At 41.9% G+C, this 21,395-nt stretch overlaps 1 pseudogene; it reads right to left on the reverse strand.

The window, feature by feature from the left end:
- Positions 1-214: 214 nt before the first annotated feature.
- LOC147463542 (uncharacterized) lies at positions 215-4,280 on the reverse strand (annotated as a pseudogene).
- Positions 4,281-21,395: the final 17,115 nt, after the last annotated feature.

A 21,395-nucleotide genomic window follows, 5' to 3' on the forward strand; every position in this document is an offset into this window, starting at 1 on the left:
TGATGTTAGAAGGAGCTGGGGAGGAGTGATGCATTTTGAATGAGAAAAGATTGTGTAGGTGGGATGGGATATGGCTTTGCTTATGTGTATGTACATGTGCATTATGAGAGGAAGATGCCTCTACATTGTCACCAATGATGTGAGAAGCAACATGGCGCATGTATGCAGAAGAGAGGGAGTGTGTAAATTGTGTAGTTTGATGAAATGCTTGCAGCTAGTGCTCAAAGTTGTTAATGCCAGGTGAGCCAGCACTGTAGAAATAATGATCATTTTCACAGAGCACTTCACTAGTGCAATTGCACGCAAGTGACTGGTTTGAGGTGTGAGGTGACCATCGAAGCAGGCCATGGAGAGTATGCTTGTTGTGCAATGCGGCCACTGCCGGTGCGGTGCCGCGACCTGTAGAAACCTGCATATATTTTGTGCTCTCTTTGGCTGTGGACATGCTCTCTCTACTATCCAAGGCCACCTTATAATTACACACATTCCTTCAGCTCCTGCTGATCATCATGAGCAACTAGTTCTAAAAGACCATTAACATGAGATTCCTTTAAACCATGATCAAGATCAGCTTCCCTAACATCAGAAACAACAGCCTCCTCTACCCCTGGATCATGATCGAGAGCATCCTATTGTTCGGCGTGATGTCCACCTTGATTACGCGACAACGGATTTAGCTTCCTCAGCATTGCATGTAGCTCAAAAAGAGTCAAAAGGATAGATCTTGTGACCAATTGTAGCACCAGTACCTTGCCCAAAGAAGGATATCAAAGAGGACAACTCATTGTCTACATAGAATGAGGAGGTACTCTTCATGTTGCTAATTCCAAAGAGACTATCCAGCCAGCAATTGTGATGATGCGGAGGATCATCTACTGGCATCGTGGCACGATGTAGAAAAGGCAGCGGTTGGATGCGAGGAGGATGCCGAAGGTAGATTAGATGATGATGTGGAATACAATATGTGATCAGCATGTGCTGCATCAAGTAAGTGTGGGGTATCATGATATGGACCACATATGAGTTGATGATTTTCCTCGTTAGAAAATGAAGATTGTCGACAAGCAGCACCAGAGCCGACACATCGCGATCGACTCACCGCTGCAATATTGTCTACTTCCTTCTTGAAGCCCGAAGGTGGCAGGCATCTAGCCTTGCTAGCTGTCTGTCCACATGAGCCATTCCTTTACTAGTCTCTTGATTGTCATATACTCTACTATTTCTAGTTGTGCTTATTCTCTTCCCCCTCACCATGAGAGAAGTGCTACTGCTAGCTTGTATGCAGAGCGAGCAACCACTTTTTTGATCACTCCGCAACATACACTTGACATTGCAACTCCCCATTCCTTTGTCCCTGCAGGCCACCATGATTCTTCACCTTGTTTAAAAAGAAAATAAAGTAGAATCAAAGAGAATCGGGCTAGATATAATAAAGGAACCAAGCGTTGTTAAAATTAAGCCTAATTATAGCAGCTCATTTTTCAATGTTGACATGGCATGGATAGATAGAATAAAAGAACTAAGTGTTGTTAATACTAAGCCTAATTATAGCAGCTCATTTTCTAGCATTTGCATGGTATGCAAAACTACCATGCAAATAGTTTTTGCATGATGCAAGTTGTCACATCAAATTTGGCACATCCTACACCTCTAACCAGGAGAGGCATGAGAGAGAGAGAGAGAGAGAGAGAGAGAGAGAGAGAGAGAGAGAGAGAGAGAGAGAGAGAGAGAGAGAGAGAGAGAGAGAGAGAGAGAGAGAGAGAGAGAGAGAGAGTTGTATCCTACTTCCTGCCTTGCAGAGAGTGCATGAGGAACGTATGCTCTGCACAATCATGAGAAAACCTATCGAAGTGTATGCCTGTCGTGGTGTTCTTGATGAGGGAGCATGGCAAGGTGGACAGAAGAATAAAATCCTTGAAGAGAGTTTTAGAGCGCTCCATAGAGACTCCAATTTTTTATGAGTGAGAGGATTCTTGCTTAAAAGAGTTGCTAACAAACAAGAGAGGGGCCCAAAATAGAGGAGGGAAGCACGGTAGAAGTAGAAGGAGGCGAAAAAGGTGCAAGTAGTTGAGGCCAAGAAGGCTCAGGGATGGGTGGTGGGGGCAGGCAAGATATCGGATACTAATTGAATTTCTACAAAGACCAGCGAATAGCATCATCATAGTAGTATCTAAGTAGGGGCCCCCAATCTCAAATGCATAAGTGAAAGGGTGAGTTTAGGAAATGAAAAGTTGCCTTCAAATGGAAAGTCAGAAAAAATTCTTGTCCATATAAAAAGATGTTCTAGTGGGCATTGGTACATTTATAATTATCTTCCTCTTTAAAGTTTCTCTTTGCCTTGTGTAGGTAGAGTTTCCTTTCACTGTGTAGGACATAGTGAAGAAGCAATTAGGAAATGTATGTACATTGAGGACGTCATGTTGGCACTCGGCTTTGGGCCCCGGATGTACCAACTCATTAGTACCCTGTGTGCGAGTAGCCATTTGGAGCTTCTTTTTTAAGAAAGGATTGTGGGAGACTTTGAGGTTAAAAGATCCATTAAGCAAGGTTGCCCTCTTGCCCCTCTATTATTAGCCATTGGTTCCCATCCTCTAGTAACATTACTTGAAGATATCGTTGTTAAAGGGGAGATACAAGGACTAACTCTTCCTGACAACGACCAGCTGTTGGATAAGTTTTTTGCTCTGTATATAGCCTTCAAAGGGGTGCTTCTTAAGCTTTCCAAATGAGACTGGAAAGAGTTCTTGAAACCTTTGAAGATATTCCTATGGAAAAAAAACACAAAAGACTCTATGCCTTGGGAGTGGGCTAGTTGGGAGACAGTTGCAAGACCTGTGGAGCAAGGCGGTCTAGGGATTCTCAACCCTAGCATCCATGCTAAGGCATAATGTGCTAAGTTTGTGGTGACTTTAACAAAGCAAGACCAGCAGGCCTGGGCCAGTATGGCAAGGGCCATGATGGAAAAATCTAAATTATGCTCAAAAGGTGGTATGTGGAAAGGGTTGGAGTTACACGATAAGCTTCTCTTCCCTCATTGGTCTATCCTTAAACTTGGAGGATCGCTAGAGGAGCTCTTTCAAAAATGCAACAAGGCAATGGAGTCTTTGGGATGGGGAGAGCTGGAAAGGTACTTCCACAACTCCATGTCTCATTGGTCCCATTGTCTCTCTAAGTTTGCAACCATTTCTATGACGCCTTTCGGGAGGGAAATTGCCAGAAAAATTCATAATAAAGGTATCAAGTGTATTGGCAAGCTTTGGGACTACAACAGTTTTTACTGGAAAGATACGGACCAACTGTCAGTTTAACCTGAACGGGATTGAATGCTTGCTAACCAGCAAAGCTCTGGGACAGCTAAACAAGTGGTATATGTCATATTGTGATTCTAGATTTGAGTGGAAAGCCTGGCAATGGCCAAAGAACAAACACTTTCTGAAGCCACAAACCAAGGGAGTGTACTTCTCACTTATGTATACAAAGGAATGGTTCTTTCCACCCTAACATCAGAAAAACAGCCTCCTCTACCCCCGGATCATGATCGAGAGCATCCTATTGTTCGGCATGATGTTTGGCGTGATGTCCACATTCATTATGCAGTAGCGGCTTAAGCTTCCTCAGCATTGCCTCCAGCTCAAAAGAGTCAAAAAGAGATCTCTTGTGACTAATTGTAGCACTAGTACCTTGCCCAAAGAGGGATATCAAAGAGGCCAACTCATTGTCTACATATAATGAGGAGATACTCTTCATGTTGCTGATTCCTAAGAGACTATCCAACCAGTGATTGTGATGAGGCGGAGGATCTGCCAACACCACGGCACAATGTAGAAAAGGTAGCGGTTGGATGCCGAAGGTAGATTAGATGATGATGTGTAATACAATATGTATCAACATGTGCTGCATCAAGTAAGTGTGGGGTGTCATGATATGGACCACATTTGAGTTGATGATTTTCCTCGTCAAAAAATGAAGATGTGGACAAGCAGCACCATAGCCGACAAATCGCGATTGACTCACCGCTACAAGATTTTGTGCTTCATGCTTGAAGCTCGAAGGTGGCAGGCATCTAGTCTTGCTAGATTTTTGTCCACATGAGCCATTCCTTTACTAGTCTCTTGATTGTCATATCCTCTACTATTTCTAGTTGTGCTTATTCTCTTCCCCATCACCATGAGAGAAGTGCTGCTGCTAGCTTGTATACAAAGCGAGCAGCCACTTGTCTGATCACTCCGCAACATACATTCTGCTACCTTGTGACCACCCTTGACATTTCCACTCCCCATTCCTTTGTACTACTGCAGGCCACTGTGATTCTTCAACTTGTTTAAAAAGAAAATAAAGTAGAATTGAAAGAGAATTGGGCTAGACATAATAAAGGAACCAAGCGTTGTTAATACTAAGCCTAATTATAGCAGCTCATTTTTCAATGTTGACATGGAATGGCTAGATAGAATAAAATAACTAAGCATTGTTAATACCAAGTCTAATTATAGTAGCTCATTTTCTAGCATTTGCATGGTATGCAGAACTACCATGCAAATAGTTTTTGCATGATGCAGGCTATCATAGAAAATTTGGCACGGCAAATTTGGCACATCCTACACCTCTAAACAGGAGAGGCATGAGAGAGAGAGAGAGAGAGAGAGAGAGAGAGAGAGAGAGAGAGAGAGAGAGAGAGACTTGTATCCTACTTTTAGCCTTGCAGAGAGTGCATGAGGAACCTATGCTCTGCTCTGCCTTGGCTAAGATTTTTGCTCCGTATATAGGCTTCTACGGTCCGCTTCTTAAGCTTTCCAAATGCAACTGGAAAGAGTTCTTGAAACCTGTGAAGAGATTCGTATGGAAAAACAACACAAAAGACTAGACTACACCTTGGAAGTGGGCTAGTTGGGAGATAATTGCAAGACCTGTGGAGCAAGGCAGTCTAGGGATTCTTAACCCTAGCATCCATGCTAAGGCCTAATGTGCTAAGTTTGTGGTGACTTTAACAAAGGAAGATCAGTAGGCTTGGGCCAGTATAGCAAGGGCCATGATCGGAAAATCTAAGTTATGTTCGAAAGGTGGTCTGTGGAAGGGGTTGGAGTTACACGATAAGCTTCTCTTTCCTGATTGGGCCATCCTTAAATTTGGAGGATCGATAGAGGAGCTCTTTCAAAAATGCAACAAGGCAACGGAGTCTTTGGGATGGGGAGAGCTGGCAAGGTACTTCCACAACTCCATGTCTCATTGGTCCCCTTGGCTCTCTAAGGTTGTAAACATTTCTATGATGCCTTTCTTGGAGGGAAATTGCCAGACAAATTCATAATAAAGGTATCAAGCGTATTGGCTAGGTTTGGACCTACAACACTTTTCACTAGAAAGATACAGACCAACTAGCTGGTCAGTTTAACCTGGACGGGATTGAAATATTGCTAATCAGCAAAGCCTTGAGATAGCTAAACAAGTGGTATATGCCAGATTGTGATTAGAGATTTGAGTCGAAAGCCTGGCAATGGCCAAAGAACAAACACATTTTGAAGCCACAAACCAAGGTAGTGTACTTCTCACTTATGTATTCAAAGGAATGGTTCTTTCCATTGAATAAATTATGGGGCAAGCAATGGTCAGAATCAAGATGGGAAACAGTTTTGAAGAACACAGGGCACCTATAGTGGCTGCATAGGATGAAGGTATTTGTTTGGAAGGTGTTGTGCGGTAACCTACCAACTGGAATGAAGGTTATCACAAAGGGAATTGGTCCGGATCCTTGCCCGCAATGGAGTTCAGCTAGGTAAGACCTCGTTCATCTTTTCAAGGAATGCCCAACAGTTAGTGGCCTCGTAGGAAAAACTGCAAATGGGTTCAAAAAACCTGGAAAATTGGTTTCTACAAGAATGATCTCTTCTTGGGAGGGAAAGTATATAAAAGTCAAGCGCTTCTTATCATAATAGAAATAGTGAGATTTTACTACTTGAAACATGTATATTGGAAAGCAAGAAACTACTGCATCTTTGTGAACACCATTATAACAACTAAATTCGCAGAGATAACCCAAGAAAGTAGGGGGGAAATTATTGCAATTGAGAAGCAAACGAGTTCTGGTGAATGGAAGAAGACCTTGACTAACATACTTGGGTGAAGAGGTGGACTCCTTCCTTTCCTTGGGGTGGCTCCCCTATCAGCCGATGTTGCTATCTCCGGTATAGTTGCTATGGCTCGTCTCGAGCATGACAGGAAATTGTAGTTTTGGTTGTGTTAATATATTCCACTCACGATTGTGAGTTTTGCAAAAAAAAGAAGGAAACTTATGTACATTAGTAACTTAGTTGGAGGATAGTGTAGAAGCATCCTCAGCCCCTTCAACCTCCAACCTTGTGCATTCCTCCCCCACCCCCCAAGTGTGGTACATTGATTATGCAATTTCCCTCTTGAATAACAGGTTGTCTGGAGTTCAACTCTCCTCGTCCAATAGATCTTTAAGGTCTCTTGGGATAGTTTCTTACAACGTTAAAATATTCTCCTTCTTCTACTCTCTCTCTCTCTCTCTCTCTCTCTCTCTCTCTCTCTCTCTCATACACACACACACACACACACACACACACCCTAAAGGTTCCTGAGATCATTATCCTACATATGTAAATGTGGCCAATCACAACCAAGAACCAATTTTTGTGTGATGATAAGCCTATAAGTAGAAGGAAAAGAATATTGAAGGTGAATACTAGCACCCCTCCGCCTACAACAGGTATTGAAAATCTAGTGAGATAAATGCATGAATTCTTAAAAATCTTGAATGAATGAGCACCAAGCCAACAAAATGACAACCCGTACTACGTCAAATGTGATGATGAACAACATGAAGATGAAACCGATCAAGACGCACAAGGAAACAGAGGGAGTGGCTACCTATAGAATAAGTCACTTAAGTATTTTATAGAAAGTGACCTTTGTCAATGGCTGATTTGTGACCTAAGAGGAGCATCAAAAGCTCATTTGTGAAAATTATATTTGAGATAGAGAAACACAGTGTAGCAACATCACAGAAGGTAGAAAGGAGTATAATATGGGGGCCTATGAAGAGGAACACTTGGACCAAAACGAGGGAAAGAGGCAACAACAAATCCAAGTCAAGGAGTCTCTACCATAGGAGAGATGAAGTTGTCTAGAAGATTTGAAGATTTGAAAACCGCTTAGCTATTTTAGGATTTGAAAACCGCTTGTAGACATATAGAAAACACAATGGCAAGCCATTTGGCAATACATCAAGCCATAGAGCTTGCCATGGTGTTATTTTCAGGGCCGGTTAGCTATTTTAGGACTTGAAAACTGCTCACGGACAAAAAGCCATAGAGCTTGCCCACAATGCATATGCGTTGTGGGTAAGCTTTATGGCTTACCGTATTGACGAACGGATTGCTATTGTGTTGTTTTTAATATGAGTTGTGGGTAAGCTCTATGGCTTACCGTATTGCCGAACGTAGCTTAACCTAACCTAGTCTAATGTAGCTTAACCTAACCTACCCTAACCTAACCTAATGTATCTTAACCAAACGTAGCTTAACTTAACATAACCTAACGTATAAGATAACCTTACCTAATGTATAACCTAACCTAACATAGCTTAACTTAACATAACCTAACGTATAAGATAACCTAACTTGACCTAACCTAACTTAACTTATAACCTAAACTTAACCTAAAACATAAACCCCGTCAATTGCATAATTTCAAAAATGACATAATTCAAAACGAAATTTCTTCAAAACAAGATTTTTTCATAATTCAAAATGAAATGATTACAAATCATAATTTATTTTAAAGCATTGAAAGTTTAAAGCATGAAATTTTCTTTTATTAATATACAAATCAATTTAAATAAATTTAATATGCATTTAAAGGTTCGAGCACTCACATTAGTCCTATTTGAGCAATAAAAGAAGTTGTAAATGTCCTGGAACCTGCAAAAATGCACACACAAACACAAAGTTAAAAATCCATAAATCCTAAATCTACAAGTAAACATGAAACAATCTCACCTTAATGTTATGGGTTAACCCATAAGCAAGATTAGCACTTTCGACAGCTTGTTTCACACCAGATTTGTAAGAGATGAGGAAGAAGAGAGCTTGATAAAAGGTGCAAAAAGAAGAGCAATGCGTAGAAAAAGCCTACGGTTTGGTTTTTTGCAAGTACCGTCGGTACAAAAATCGGTATATGTTTCGAAAAACGCGTCGGAGAGAGCGTCAAAAGTGCATGCGCGCTAACATCGGAACAGGTGTCGGAAATTTGAAAATCAAATTTTTTAAAAACTTTAGTTTCCTCCATACATACCTAAACATATACCGATGCCCACCAGTAATGCCAGTAATGTGGCGTCGGAATTTAAGTGACCTCTTGTAGTGCACCTGTAGTGGCCGAATAGGATGAAGGTATTTGTTTAGAAGGTGTTGTGGGGAGCCCTACCGACTAGCATGAAGGTAATCACAAGGGGAATTGTTCTGGATCACTGCCCGCAATGCAAATCAGCTAAGGAAGACATCGCTCATCTTTTCAAGGAATGCCAAGCACTTAGTGGCCTCGCAAGGAAAATGTGCAAATCAGTATAAAAACCTGGAAAATTGGTTTCTACAAGAATGATCTCTTTTTGGGAGGGAAAGTATATAAAAGTCAAGCGCTTCTTATCATAACAGAAGTAGTGAGATTTTACTACTTTAAACATGTATATTGGAAAGCAAGAAACTGCCGCATCTTTGAGAACACCATTATAACAACTAAATTTGCAGAGATAATCCAAGAAAGCATGGGGGCGATTATCGCAATTGAGAAGCAAACGAGTTTTGGTGAGTTTTGGTGAATGGAAGAAGACCTTGACTAACATACTTGGGTGAAGAGGTGGACACCTTCCTTTCCTTGGGGTGGCTCCCCTGTCAGCCGATGTTGCTATCTCCGGTATAGTTGTTATGGCTCGTCTTGAGCATGCTAGGAAATTGTAATTTTGGTTGTGTTAATATATTCCACTCACAATTGTGAGTTTTGCAAAAAAAAAAGGAAACTTACGTACATTAGGAACTTAGTTGAGGATAGTGTAGAAGCATCTTCAGCCCCTTCAACCTCCGCACCTTGTGCATCCCTCGCCCCCCCCACCCCCTAAGTGTGGTACATTGATTATTCAATTTCCCTCTTGAATAACAGGTCGTCTTGAGTTCAACTCTCCCCGTCCCGATAGATCTTTAAGGTCTCTTGGGATAAATTCTTACGACACTAAAAAATCTTCTTCTTCTTCTTCTTCTCTCTCTCTCTCTCTCTCTCTCTCTCTCTCTCTCTCTCTCTCTCTCTCTCACACACACACACACACACACACACACACACACACACACACACAGCCTAGAGTTTGCAAAAAATAATTCTTTGGTTCGTTTTATATTGTACTAAAGTTGAAATATTACGGTTCAAAATATAAGATTTTTTTTTTTGAAGGATTGAGAAACCTATACACGAAACTTTTTGGAGATAAATTAATTGTATTCAAAAGATTTTGACTCTAAATTCAGAGAAAATTATCATCTTAAAATTAAATTTGAGAGATAAACTCAAAAATTGTGCCCCATTAGTGGAAATTTTTCTCTTTGTCGTATTGTGTGCACTCCTAGCAATGGAACAACTACCAAGTGGGCAACCTTTTCATATTTTGAGTTGCTACTATTGTGGAATTTGAAGTGCTCCTTGACCTGATATAGCTTTCCAACTTTTATGGGAGAATAAGTTGTAGTAGAGCTGTCTAGCTTTAATGGGAGAATAAGTGGAGCTAGAGATCATTCAAATCAACATGGGTGCAAATAGATTCATGATAGACGAAGACAATTGTGAGTTTTACAAGAATCCTTTAACACAACAGTCGCCTATTGTTACTAGTGCACGAAGTAGTGTCGCCCTAATAATATTAGATGCATCACACAAGAATTTCCTTGCACCTCTCAATGCATGGTTGGCATTAGAATTTCAATGCCTATCCAAAACAAGTTGTATACTGTAGTGAAGAAAGAAAAAGAGAGATTTCAAGTTTTTGAGCTAACTCTTCATTATGATGGGTATATTAAATTGCAAACAAATGAATAGATTCTCTCTTAAGAGATAAGCAATGAAGAATAAAAGACATGTCTTTGTTGATGTTGATGAGGTGTTATTTGAAGATGACATCCATGGAACAAAGTACATCGTGGTGACTCATGCTTGTACCCATGAACAAACTCTAGTGGCTAGAAGTAGGCAATGGCCAGATGTGACCAACGCTAAGACAATATGGGCAACTAGAAGAGAAAAACTAGGTACCATGATTAGATACTTTGGACTAGTTAGCAATCAAAATGAACAGTGTGATGGATACATCAACGAGCCATTCGAGACTGAGCCATAGCAAGAAGATTTCTAAGGATGAATGTCCATGGCCCATGTACTTTTAAACTTGAAAGACCATTTTTTTCAATCCTTTGGGAGTTTCCATGTGTTTAAGGGCTAGCATGAATAGAGGGGGACTAGGTCTAATTCAAAAGTTGTAGGTTAAATACTTATGACCATTTCATTGCTTTGCATAAGAGCGAAGTGATGAACCCAAGAATCCATTTTGAATCAAGGGGGAACAGAGTGCCTCTACTTGTGACAAGCCGAATTTCCCAAGATCTTAAGTTGAAGTGCATGGAAAGATCAACGCCCATAAAAACAAGTATCAAATGTGGGGTAATGGCTATGTTGTGGACTCGTGGAGTCTAATGGCTTGTTTGACAGAGCGTTCCACCACCACCTTATTAAGGATGTCTATTGTGGGCCACCACATGGAGTCATCGCGCACGAGATAAGGTTGCCCATTTTGTGTGAGAGGAGCACAAGGTCATTACTACTTATAGCTTTGAGCTTGTTTGCTAGGAGATTCATATCGATGATTTTGTGTCCTCCTTTCTCTCTAGTGAGAGAGAAAAGCTTCCAATTATTTGTGGTTGAGTTATAAATGTAGTGTTTGCTGACCCATAAGAAATGTATACATATTTTGATTATCTATTCTAAGGGGGAGACGAGAGGCCTCTAGCATGACATATGCAAGAAGGCAAACCTTGAGAGAGAGAGAGAGAGAGAGAGAGAGAGAGAGAGAGAAGAAGAAGAAGAGAGTTTTAACGTCGTAGGAAACTATCCCAAGAGACCTTAAAGATCTAGCTGACGAGGAGAGTTGAACTCAAGACCTATCATTCATGAGGGAAATGGCATGACCAATCTACCACACTTCCCGATGACGTGGGGACATGCCTTCAAGAAGAGGAGAGAATCGTCTGCAAATAGTTTTGCTAGAGTTGCCTATTTGCTGGCAAAGCCAGGCCTTGCAACTCCCCTCGTTCCGCACTAGCTTCGAGCTTCATGATTAAAGGATGTGATCCTATGGCAAAAAGTAGGGAGGCTAGAGGACATCCCTGCTTAATAGACCTTTTGGCCTTAAAAGAGCCCACAAGTCTATCGTTGAATAGGAGCTCTGACTGGCTTCCAGCTCCCAGTACACTTACCAGATGACAAAGGTGCGGCCCAAAGCCCATAGCTTCCATGATGGCTTCTATATATGTCCATGTTATTCTATCATAAGCCTTATCCAGGTCCAGTTGTAGCAGTATACACTCTTGCTTTGTGACAATTGCGTACTCGATGCCCACCATTGCTGCCAAGATGTTATTGTAAATGGACCTTCCTTTGATGAACCCATGTTGATGGGGAGATATGATCTTGGTTAGTAAGGGGGCTATTATGAGGGCTACAACTTTAGCAATAATTTTGTAGGCCATCAAAATCATCGTTATAGGGCGCCAGTGTTTCATTTGAGAGCAACAGATCTGTTTGGGGATGGGTTTGATAAGCCCTCTCTTTGCACTTATCTCCAACGACCCTTCGACAATGGCTTTATTGACCAGCCTTGTGAGTGGGACCTTGAGACCGTCCCAAAATTCTCTCTAGAATTCCACTGTCATTCCATCCCAACCATGGAACTTTTCCTTGCCAAGGGCTTGCAATGCTAGTGAATATTTGTCTTCAAAAAATGCCCTTTCCAAGAAATTAGCTTCTGAGTGGGGAATCTTCTTCTTGATACTCTGAAGTAAGGACCCTCCGGCTTCTTCCACTTCTTGGGACTGGATCTCTAGCCGTCCAATGATTTGACTAAGATAGCTCACCATCAGACCAGCCATCTCATCCTGGTTATGTATTGTTGTCCCTTTCTCATCATCGAGCGAGCGGACATGGCCTCGACTCTTCTTGATTTTTAAAGCCCTAAAAAATTGAGCTTGATTAGAGGCTTCAAGTTGTAGGGAAGTCTCCCTGGAGAGAAGCCTTGCCTTTCTAATATCTTCTAGCTACTCATTAGTAAGGTTAGATTTGGCTTCGAGCCATCGCTTGTGCTCATCCTCAGTATCAAGCCCATTGGCTTTTTTGGAGGTAAGCCCCTGTACCTCCACTGTAAGATACAGAAGGTGTACCTCCATAGCTTTCTTGATTCAGGAGCTCGAGGTTTTGATTGCTTTCTGGATGCTCCGAGCAAAGAGGTCCCACGAATTATGTTTGTTGAGGTTGACATCTTTTTTTATCTTACCTAGTGCTTTCTGGTTATATTCCTAAAAAGAGGTCTTTGAATAGGTGTGCCCCTATTACTAACAATCTTTTTCACCTCTTGGGGTCTACTTCTCACTTGTATTCTTCTTGAAATGTATTTGCAGAGGTATGTGACCCGATAGGCTTTTTGTTGGGACTATCTTCATCTCCATCAACGACGGTATCTAGTCCGCTTGGTCTGAGCAATAGCATGTGTCCAGCCTAGAGGCAGTGCAAGCATACTAGAGGCTTGTGTAGGTGAACCCGGGCATGTTGTTCCATGGGCCAATTTCCCATAAGTCGATCATCGCCCATTTTTCTCACAAACTTTTCCATTTAGACCTTTCCAAGCCAGCCAGCATACTGGAGGATCCTGTTCTATCCCTGCTCTTTTCTACCGTATTGAAGTCGCCAACCAACAACCACTCACCTTTAATAGGAGTATCTCTAAGATGCATCCATAGTTTAGCTCTGTCTTTTGCATTGCAAGGGCCATACACATTCACAATGGTGAAGGGATGCCCTTCCCATCTGATTCTAATCCCCAGGATTCTGTCGGATGGGTGGTTTAGAACCAACCTCGGGTCCAATTCTCTGTCTACAATGCTGAGGACGCCACTAAAACCGTTACTTCCTTCTCCATAGAATACTAGTTTCTTTCCTAGTGCCTGCTTTCTCTTGCCGTGGGCATCTAATAGTGTTCCTGGATGGCCCAGCAGTTGACTACCTTCTCCTTTTTAATTTCCTCCCAAAATAGGGTACTCTTCTTACGGGTTTTCAACCCCTTTACGTTCCAAGATTGGATAGTGACAGACTCCATCATTAATGAGGGGTTCATTGGGAAAGAGGAACAAATTCTTCAGGATTCGAATCATCCCCCCCCCCCCCCCCCCCCCCCCCCCCCCCTCCTTGGTCTTAGGAGAATCCGGGGGTTTGAAGTTTGGGGATTTCTTTTCTTGCAGTGCTACAAATGGATTGTGTAGTGGGACAGTCAACCCCCCTCCTTTCACCTCAAGTGTTCTCACGGCTTGAAGTACTTTGGAGTCTCTTGCCACTGCCTTCACCCTTTTGGCTCTTTTTAGACCAGGGACTTGAACAGCCGTCACCGTTGTCACTGTCATAAATTTTGGGGTAGCAGCGAGAGTAATGATCTTATTATTAATGCATGCACCTTCAGAGATTCGTTGTATGGGAATCGATTCCTCCACAATATTTTCCTACATTTTTAAATTCATCATACCTTCTTTATCCTTCCCTGCATTTGCCCCTTCCTTACTACCTCCTTGCTTCTCCAGCCCTTCCATCTAGGTTTCCATTTCACTGGTGGCCTGTGTTGCTAGAGCTGTAGTACCATTAGACTTCAAGGGGAAATCCTTGGCGAAGTGTCCAAAGTTGTTGCATTTGTTCCAAAGTTGAGCAGAATAGTAACAAGCCCAGCTCTGACATTGATAACCATGCTCTTAGGTGGCATTTTAGACACATCCCAGCCTATACAAACCCTGTTTGAGCTTCTGCCAAACCCTCTCTTGCTAGGTATAAATAAGCAAGTGCCCAGTTGACTAGCAAGCATCGTGAGATTATCCCACAGCCAGCTAGGCAGTCCCACAAACTCAACCTAGACCGGATGAAACCCTTGTAGAGATTCAGCTGAATCGAACACTGGCTCTCAAGGCACCACATAGACCGGTCCTATTAAATACTAGGGGCCCTTTGTCGAGAATATTTTCCACATTTGAGGCCTCTTTGAATCTCACTGAACAAAAACCTTTAGCTAGCTAAAAAGTACTTTCAACTGCTCCTCCATGACCAAGAATTTGAGGGCCCTGAAGCCATTGAATCATCTCAAACCTGTTCGGGATTCTTCCACTGAACCCAAATACCAGCGTTAGCTAAGCTTGCCTAGCTAACTGTTTTTTGATAAGTATTGGTGGAATCGCTACAATAATAGCCTCGACAACCTCCACCTGTCGTGGCAAAGACTTTCTTTAAGCAGAATAGGCCCGATTTGCCAACCCGTCTTCAACCAGCGCACTGTGGTCTTTTGTGTTGTGGAGACTTTTTTGGTGTTTGTTGGAAATTGTCATTATATTTATGTGCCTTGGAGCTAAATCAGTGTTTTTTAATGGTTTTTTGTGTTGTAGATAGACCTTTGTTTCTAGTAATGCTTGAACAAGTGAAATGAGCTTTTGATATGTCTAAAAATAGGTTGTTAGCAGTTATATTGATTCTATTTTGGGATTATAATTTTCAGTGATGAGAGAATCTGTGATGAGAGAATATGCATATTCCATTATTGGCAATGAAAAAGGTGCAGCACATCCCCTAGAAGAATAAAGATAACTTACCTTGAATAGGCACAGGCTCTGCCTCCTTTTTTACTTAAACTAGGATGTCTCTTTCCCTGTGCAATCTGAACGATTCCCTAGATGTATGTAGGTGTCCGCTTCTTTTACACCACTGGATAATTTTGGCAGCGTCCAAGCCAAAAAAAAAATTTTTACCAATTGTTACTTCATTTTGATTCACGAAACCAAACACAAAAAAAGAAGACCGATTGTAACTTCACTTTGATTCGGAGTTAGCATTTAGTAATTTGGATTTTGTTGCACAATGCCAACAAGTTTCACATACGGTCTAGGTTTATATATCTAAAGTGAAAATAACTACTACCCACCATAAACATCCTTTGTGCAAAAACTCTACCACATCCCCTTAATTTGGTCCTTGCCCCCGAATCAAACGCCCTTGTTTACCTTACCCTAGCCAAATTCAATATCTACCATATAGTCAACCAAGCCCAACAAGTTTGTACGAGGCTTTTGAGTCACCTAGGAGGAGCTTGCCAGCTTCTTGGCATCCGCATCCACCTGCCTGCTACATACATACAACCCCACATCAATCAACAGCTTTCCACCGACTGTAAGCAGCTACTCCGTATCCTTCAAGGGGATAGTGAAGCTAGTGAATGGTGCCTTAGACTTGTGCGCGGTGGTGCTATTCATGAGCATGGCCAACATGAAAATCCAGTATGGATCAATTCACGTACCCGGCTAGTGCTTAGTTAGCCCTCACACCTGCTTGTGGCCTTAAACATGACTCGATAGAATATCCTTGAAAGGAAAGGAAAGGGCTACTTGAAATAGCTACCATTAACACTAGTCCTGCAATTGGACACTCAAGTGTCTCGAGACATTGAAGTGTCTTGCAAACAGATGGATTTCGGTGAATTTTTTAGTATACTTATGATTTATATAGATTATAAAACAGTCATGACCATATAGTTTAACACTTCAATTACTCTCCTAAATTTTGTTTCAGTCAAATTAGAGCTTACGGAGTGTGCAAAATTTCGGTGCCTACGGAATGAAATTTTGCATGCACCTGCTTTTCACTGCCATGCAAAATCTTGGCATGCACGACATCGCGTGAGGCATTGTTTGAGCTAGGGACTCTTTGGCCAAATTGATAAGCAAATTCAAATTTTAAGTGGCCATTTGGAACACCAAACCTTCAAGTTGGTTTAGAATAAAACCAGCTACCCAAAATGAGTGGAAGAGGCCTCGCGTACAGAAAACAAAGGTGTTAATTCATTGCGCTACAATTTCGGTAACGTGCAGCTCGCGTGCAAGCAGGATGGTGCTACCTTCTACAGGTGACGACCTTCCCTCCATGACATTTTGCAAAAGTTTACAAGGCCACGAGTTTCTGTATCCGGCCAAAGGTTTTGGGGTGGATTGGGCAAAGCAGGCCCATCCTGTTGATTGGCACAACAACTGTTACAAGGGGAAAATCCTTGCATTCAACTCCCGCAAGCAGCTCTTTAAATGCATGTTTGAAGGTGACAAGACCTGCTACATGCTCTCCTGGAGAATTTGCGCATGCATATTGTTTCAGATGCTCAAGCAATGCTTGATTTGCAGAATGTAATTGATTTTGATGTTGATGAAGGTCTCTTTGGCAGAGTTTTTGGCATCCCAAAAGAAGGGAAGGGAAAAAGCAATATACTCAAATGTATGTCCTCGGGTGGAGCCACCCGTGGTTTTTTATGTGGATGACGTAGTTGATGCCGATGGAGATGCGATGCAAGTCATGAAACCTATGGATGATGCTTCGACTATGCAACTCATGTCTTTTCCGGGAGAAGATGTATAGTATGAGGAATCTTTGTGTGTGTCCGGACATGCTCAGATTTCAAAATTGCCTATCATTGGATGTATTGCCAGACCACCTGCGCTGTGTAAAAGAGGTCGCCCTCCAAAGCATACCATTGTGGGAAGGGGATGCCCAAAGCAAAATGTTGATTTGGTTGATGTTTCTGATGCTTGTGGTGAGAGCAGGCATGACGCCCTTGTTGCCATGCATGAAAGGAATCATCCATGTGGTAAGGAATATACACTTGCTAAGAAGTGGGAAAAGATACAAAAGTTGGTCGTAAAAAAAGGTAGACCCTCAGATGCATAAGAATCCAATGATTCCAAATATGAGCATGCCTTGGTTGGAGAGGAAGATGAGTGTGAAGATGAACTTTTGGAAGCAGAAGGTCCAGTGCTACATGATAGTGAAGATGAGGATGATTGGTCTAATACATGCATGCTAATATGGAAGAGTGGGGACAAGATTCATATTGAGCCTAATGGGACATTTTGAGAGCTACCATCATTTGTGGATATTGCAGGTCCTGACGTGGGCCAGATTCCAAGAGGATTCACTGAAATTCAGCTATTCTTGTCGCTTTTTCCTTTTGATTTGGTTGATGCAATTGTGGAAGAGACAAACCGATATGCAATGGAGATGCGTGACAAATTACTGGCCAAACATGAGTCCACTAGAAAATGGAATGCAATTGACACACATTCTTTTATGAATTTTTTGGGTGTGTCAATTGGCATGGCTTTCCAATTCATGTCTGACAAAAACTATTACTAGAAGGGAGAGACTTGTGGTGTAGTTTGTTATCCAAATTATGCGGAGAAGATGGGAAAAATAGAGTATCAGTAAATAAAGAGATTTCTGCATGTACGAGATAACTCTCAATGGCCACTTGTAAAGGGGACTCGTGAATATAAGCTATGGCATATTTTGCCTTTGGAAGAGAGATTAAATTCTACATTTCAATTTCATTTCAAATGTGGGAAACATGTAAATGAGGATGAAAGCATAATCCGTTCAAAATGTAAATTGAACCCTTGAAGAGTATACAATCCGAAGAAGCCGCAACAGTTTGGGATACAGCAATGGAATTTGTGTGATTCAAGAACTAGCTATAACTATTCTTTTCGTGTTTATGATAAGTTGCCATGCCCAAAGTTGTCCTTCCATGTTGTTGCAAGGCTTGTGAAGACTTGAATCAGAGAGGTCACCATGTCTTCTTCGATCGATGGTTTACTTTTGTGAAACTTTTGATGCATTTGTCTCATGAGGGATATGGCGCTACGGGAACTTACATGGCGAATAGAAAGACCTTTCCAAATTCTCAAATGCTACATATGGATCATTGTTAGCGAGGAACGTCTCTTTTTTCTTTTGATGCAAAGAAAGGGCTTCTTGCATGCTCTTGGATGGTCAAAAAACCGATTTTCTTTGCTTCCAATGTGTATGGAATGAAGAGAGGAGAGGTACATCGCCAAGTTGGAAATGGTCTTGAGATTGTTGTCACGTGTCCAGACCTTGCTATGCAATACAACAAATACAAAGCTGGTTGTGATGTGTTTGATTCAATGGTTTTGGGTTCAGGGTATAGTTTAAAGATGAGTATTCATGGTTGGAAATGGTGGCATGCATTGTTTTGGGGCATGATTGATTCAGTGTTTGCAAATGCATATATAATTTGGAGATGCTTACGTGGTAAAAAGGGCACAAGTCACATTGCAATTATGGTAAGATTACAAGAACAACTTGTGGATAACCATTTTGTTGGACTACACACTTCAAGGGCATACATGTACACTAGTGATCCTATGGGTGGGCATACCCTAATGAAGTTGGCCTCTCGTGCAAGTAAGTTTTGTTATTTGTGTGCAAGTGAGAGGAAAAGGTTTTTGCGTGACGGAAAAGCAGTCGTTGGGTCTAATCCAACAAGGACTCTATATGGATGCCCAAAGTGTCAAAAGTTTTTGTGTGTAGAACCATGCTTCTACAAGTATTATGCAATGGCAGGACGTGACCTACATGCTACAAGTACGCGGCGCGTTGCAAGATAGTACAATCGCCCGGTACTATTTTGATGATTCATTGAGGGGTTGTTTTGGTGCTATTAGGATTGTTTTGGGCAACTTTGGGGCTGCTTTTGGGCTGATTTGTAACCATAAGTTATGGCAGCAAGTGTGAACTAGGTTATGGCAACATTCATGGCTGATTTGTAACCCAAATTATGCAAAATTTAAGGCTGATTTGGTAGCTCATTCCCATCTAGCTTCTAACAACATTGTTGGCTGAACTTTGGTTGATTCTTGACCAAGATTATGGCAAGGCTTATGGCTGGTCATGTTTAGGGATGATTTGGGGCAAGTTTTCCCCATATCATTGTCATATGTAAATTATTGATTTCGGCCAAGGTTATGCTTGGCTCTTGCTTATATTGATGCGAATTCAATACGTATGGTAGCTCATGTGCCATTCTTAGATTTTAAGTGTGGTCTTCATTCCATTTATTTGAACTTATAAAATATATTGTGCTGGATGTTTAGAAGCAGCTACATGGCCAGCTGTTGCATGCTTTGAGTTGTTGTTTTAGTGAATAGGGTCCAAAAATTGAATTTTTTTCATCTGGATTTTTTCTTTTTGTATGAAACTCTTATGGTTCCCCAAGCCCTTGGTTCCATAGAGGTCCCTCAAATTTATGTCTTATGGCGAGGAATTTTTTTGTGTGTGGTTCCCTCTAACGTGTTTGGGAGTCTGTTATCTTTTACTATGTCCTCTTTGGCATATGTGAAGTCATGTCTAGCTATGCTTTTTCAAACATCTATTAATTTTTTCCCACACCTTATGCCTATACTATTATAATGGGGGAAGGGATTCCGGCTCCCTTCCCCTGCCACGTGGTTGCAGCTCCTTTCTCCGGTGAATGCAGTCTGGAGCCGGTAGGCGCACACACACACACACACACACACACACACACACACACACACACACACAGGTGCCCCTAACTCGTGGGTCCTACTAGTGAACACCTTTGTGCAGTCAAGTTGAGTCTGCGTAGTGCCAGTGCACACTCCTTTCACAAATGCTTTGATTGCACCGTGCATGGATGGCATCCGGGGTGTCGCTCTCACTCTTTCAATGCACTCAGGTTGCGTCTCTTCCCTCCTCTCAACTGGTCTTCGTTTCAATGCGGCACGTAGCTGCGTAGTGTGAGCCACCTATCGATGCTTCTCTCTCGGTGTTGAGCTGGCCACTGACCGCAAGAGAGCTCAATCTCACCACCTCTCCCCATGCTATAAAGGGCCACTCCACAAGCTCTCATTTTGATTCTTCTCCCATTAGCAATAGCATGCTCCTCACCAAATCATGAAGCCTCGCTGACATCGTAGGAGGTAGGTCACTGCTCACCGTATTGCTCTCCTCGGCCTGAGGTGTCCTCCCTCTCATATTACCTGCAAACATGCACCTTTGTTTACAGTTCAAGGTGGAGGGACATGCAGCACGGTCCAGCGAGCAACATGCAGCAGTACTGCGAACAGGTTCTGGACATGGCGATAGGTGAGGTGGCACATGCAAGGCATCAGGTGTTGTGTGTGTGTATGTGTTTCTTCTTTTTTTGGAGGGGGGGGGGGGGGGGGGGGGGGGGGGGGGGGGGGGGACAAGGGTCACATAGGAACGCTGCACGACAAGCTGTGGAGGGTGCAACATTGTTCAACGAGCAGTTCATGGAGACATGTTGTGGACAAAGCAGTAGGTGAGGTGGCGTACGCAAGGCATCAGGGGTGTGTGAGGGTGGGGGGTGGGGGAAAGGGGCAACATTGATGCAGGATGGATGCATGCACCGGGCGATGGCTCGAGGTTGTGGCGGCACATCGTGAGCTCCAAGCACTGTTCAGGAAATATCATTTTTCCAAACATACAAAATTCCTTTCCTTGAATTTTCCAAGAGGATTTTTTTTTAAAATTACGTTGTTTTTTGGGGTTTTCCCACTATTTTTTTGTATTTTGGGGTGGAATTTCTCCTTCACCTCTTGCTCTTAACACTAGGTTGGTAATGGGACACTTTTATGTCCTAGGACACTTTTATGTTCTGTTAAGAGACCATTTTCCTTGAATTATGTCAAGAGTTTCAAAATGGATTTTGAGGTTCTATCTGTCTAGAAAGTTGTCTCATGAGCTGAAAAAAACTCGACATTTTTTTGGAATATCAATTCCATCTTTAACCTTGTCCTTGCACAACATTTCACAACCTAAACTGTGTGAAAATATGGGTCCTGTTTTTGGCTTTTTTCAACTTTTTGCAACTATACCACTCTAGAATTCATGTTTGTGAGGTCTATAATGCTAGAGAACTATTTTTAGTAGTCCTCAACATGTCCTGATACTTCTAGGGAGAAATAAATGTTAAAGTTGTAAGTTATGACCAAATTACAAAAACTGTCAAATCCTGTTTTTTAGCCAATTTTAGCTCTTCTATGATTTTTTTGGTGGCTTTCATCATATCCAAATGCAGTTTTGATTTTCTATGTTGCATATCGTAACATAAAGCTAATATTCCTTGAGTTTTGGGGCACCTAATACTCTATTTTGCATAGTAGACAACGATGGTTGATTTTTTCAATTATAGAAGAAAACGAAACATTCTAGTATATCAAGTATAG

Source organism: Adiantum capillus-veneris, chromosome 2 (assembly GCF_014529385.1).
Source record: "Adiantum capillus-veneris isolate H3 chromosome 2, ASM1452938v2, whole genome shotgun sequence".
Taxonomy (NCBI): domain Eukaryota; kingdom Viridiplantae; phylum Streptophyta; class Polypodiopsida; order Polypodiales; family Pteridaceae; genus Adiantum; species Adiantum capillus-veneris.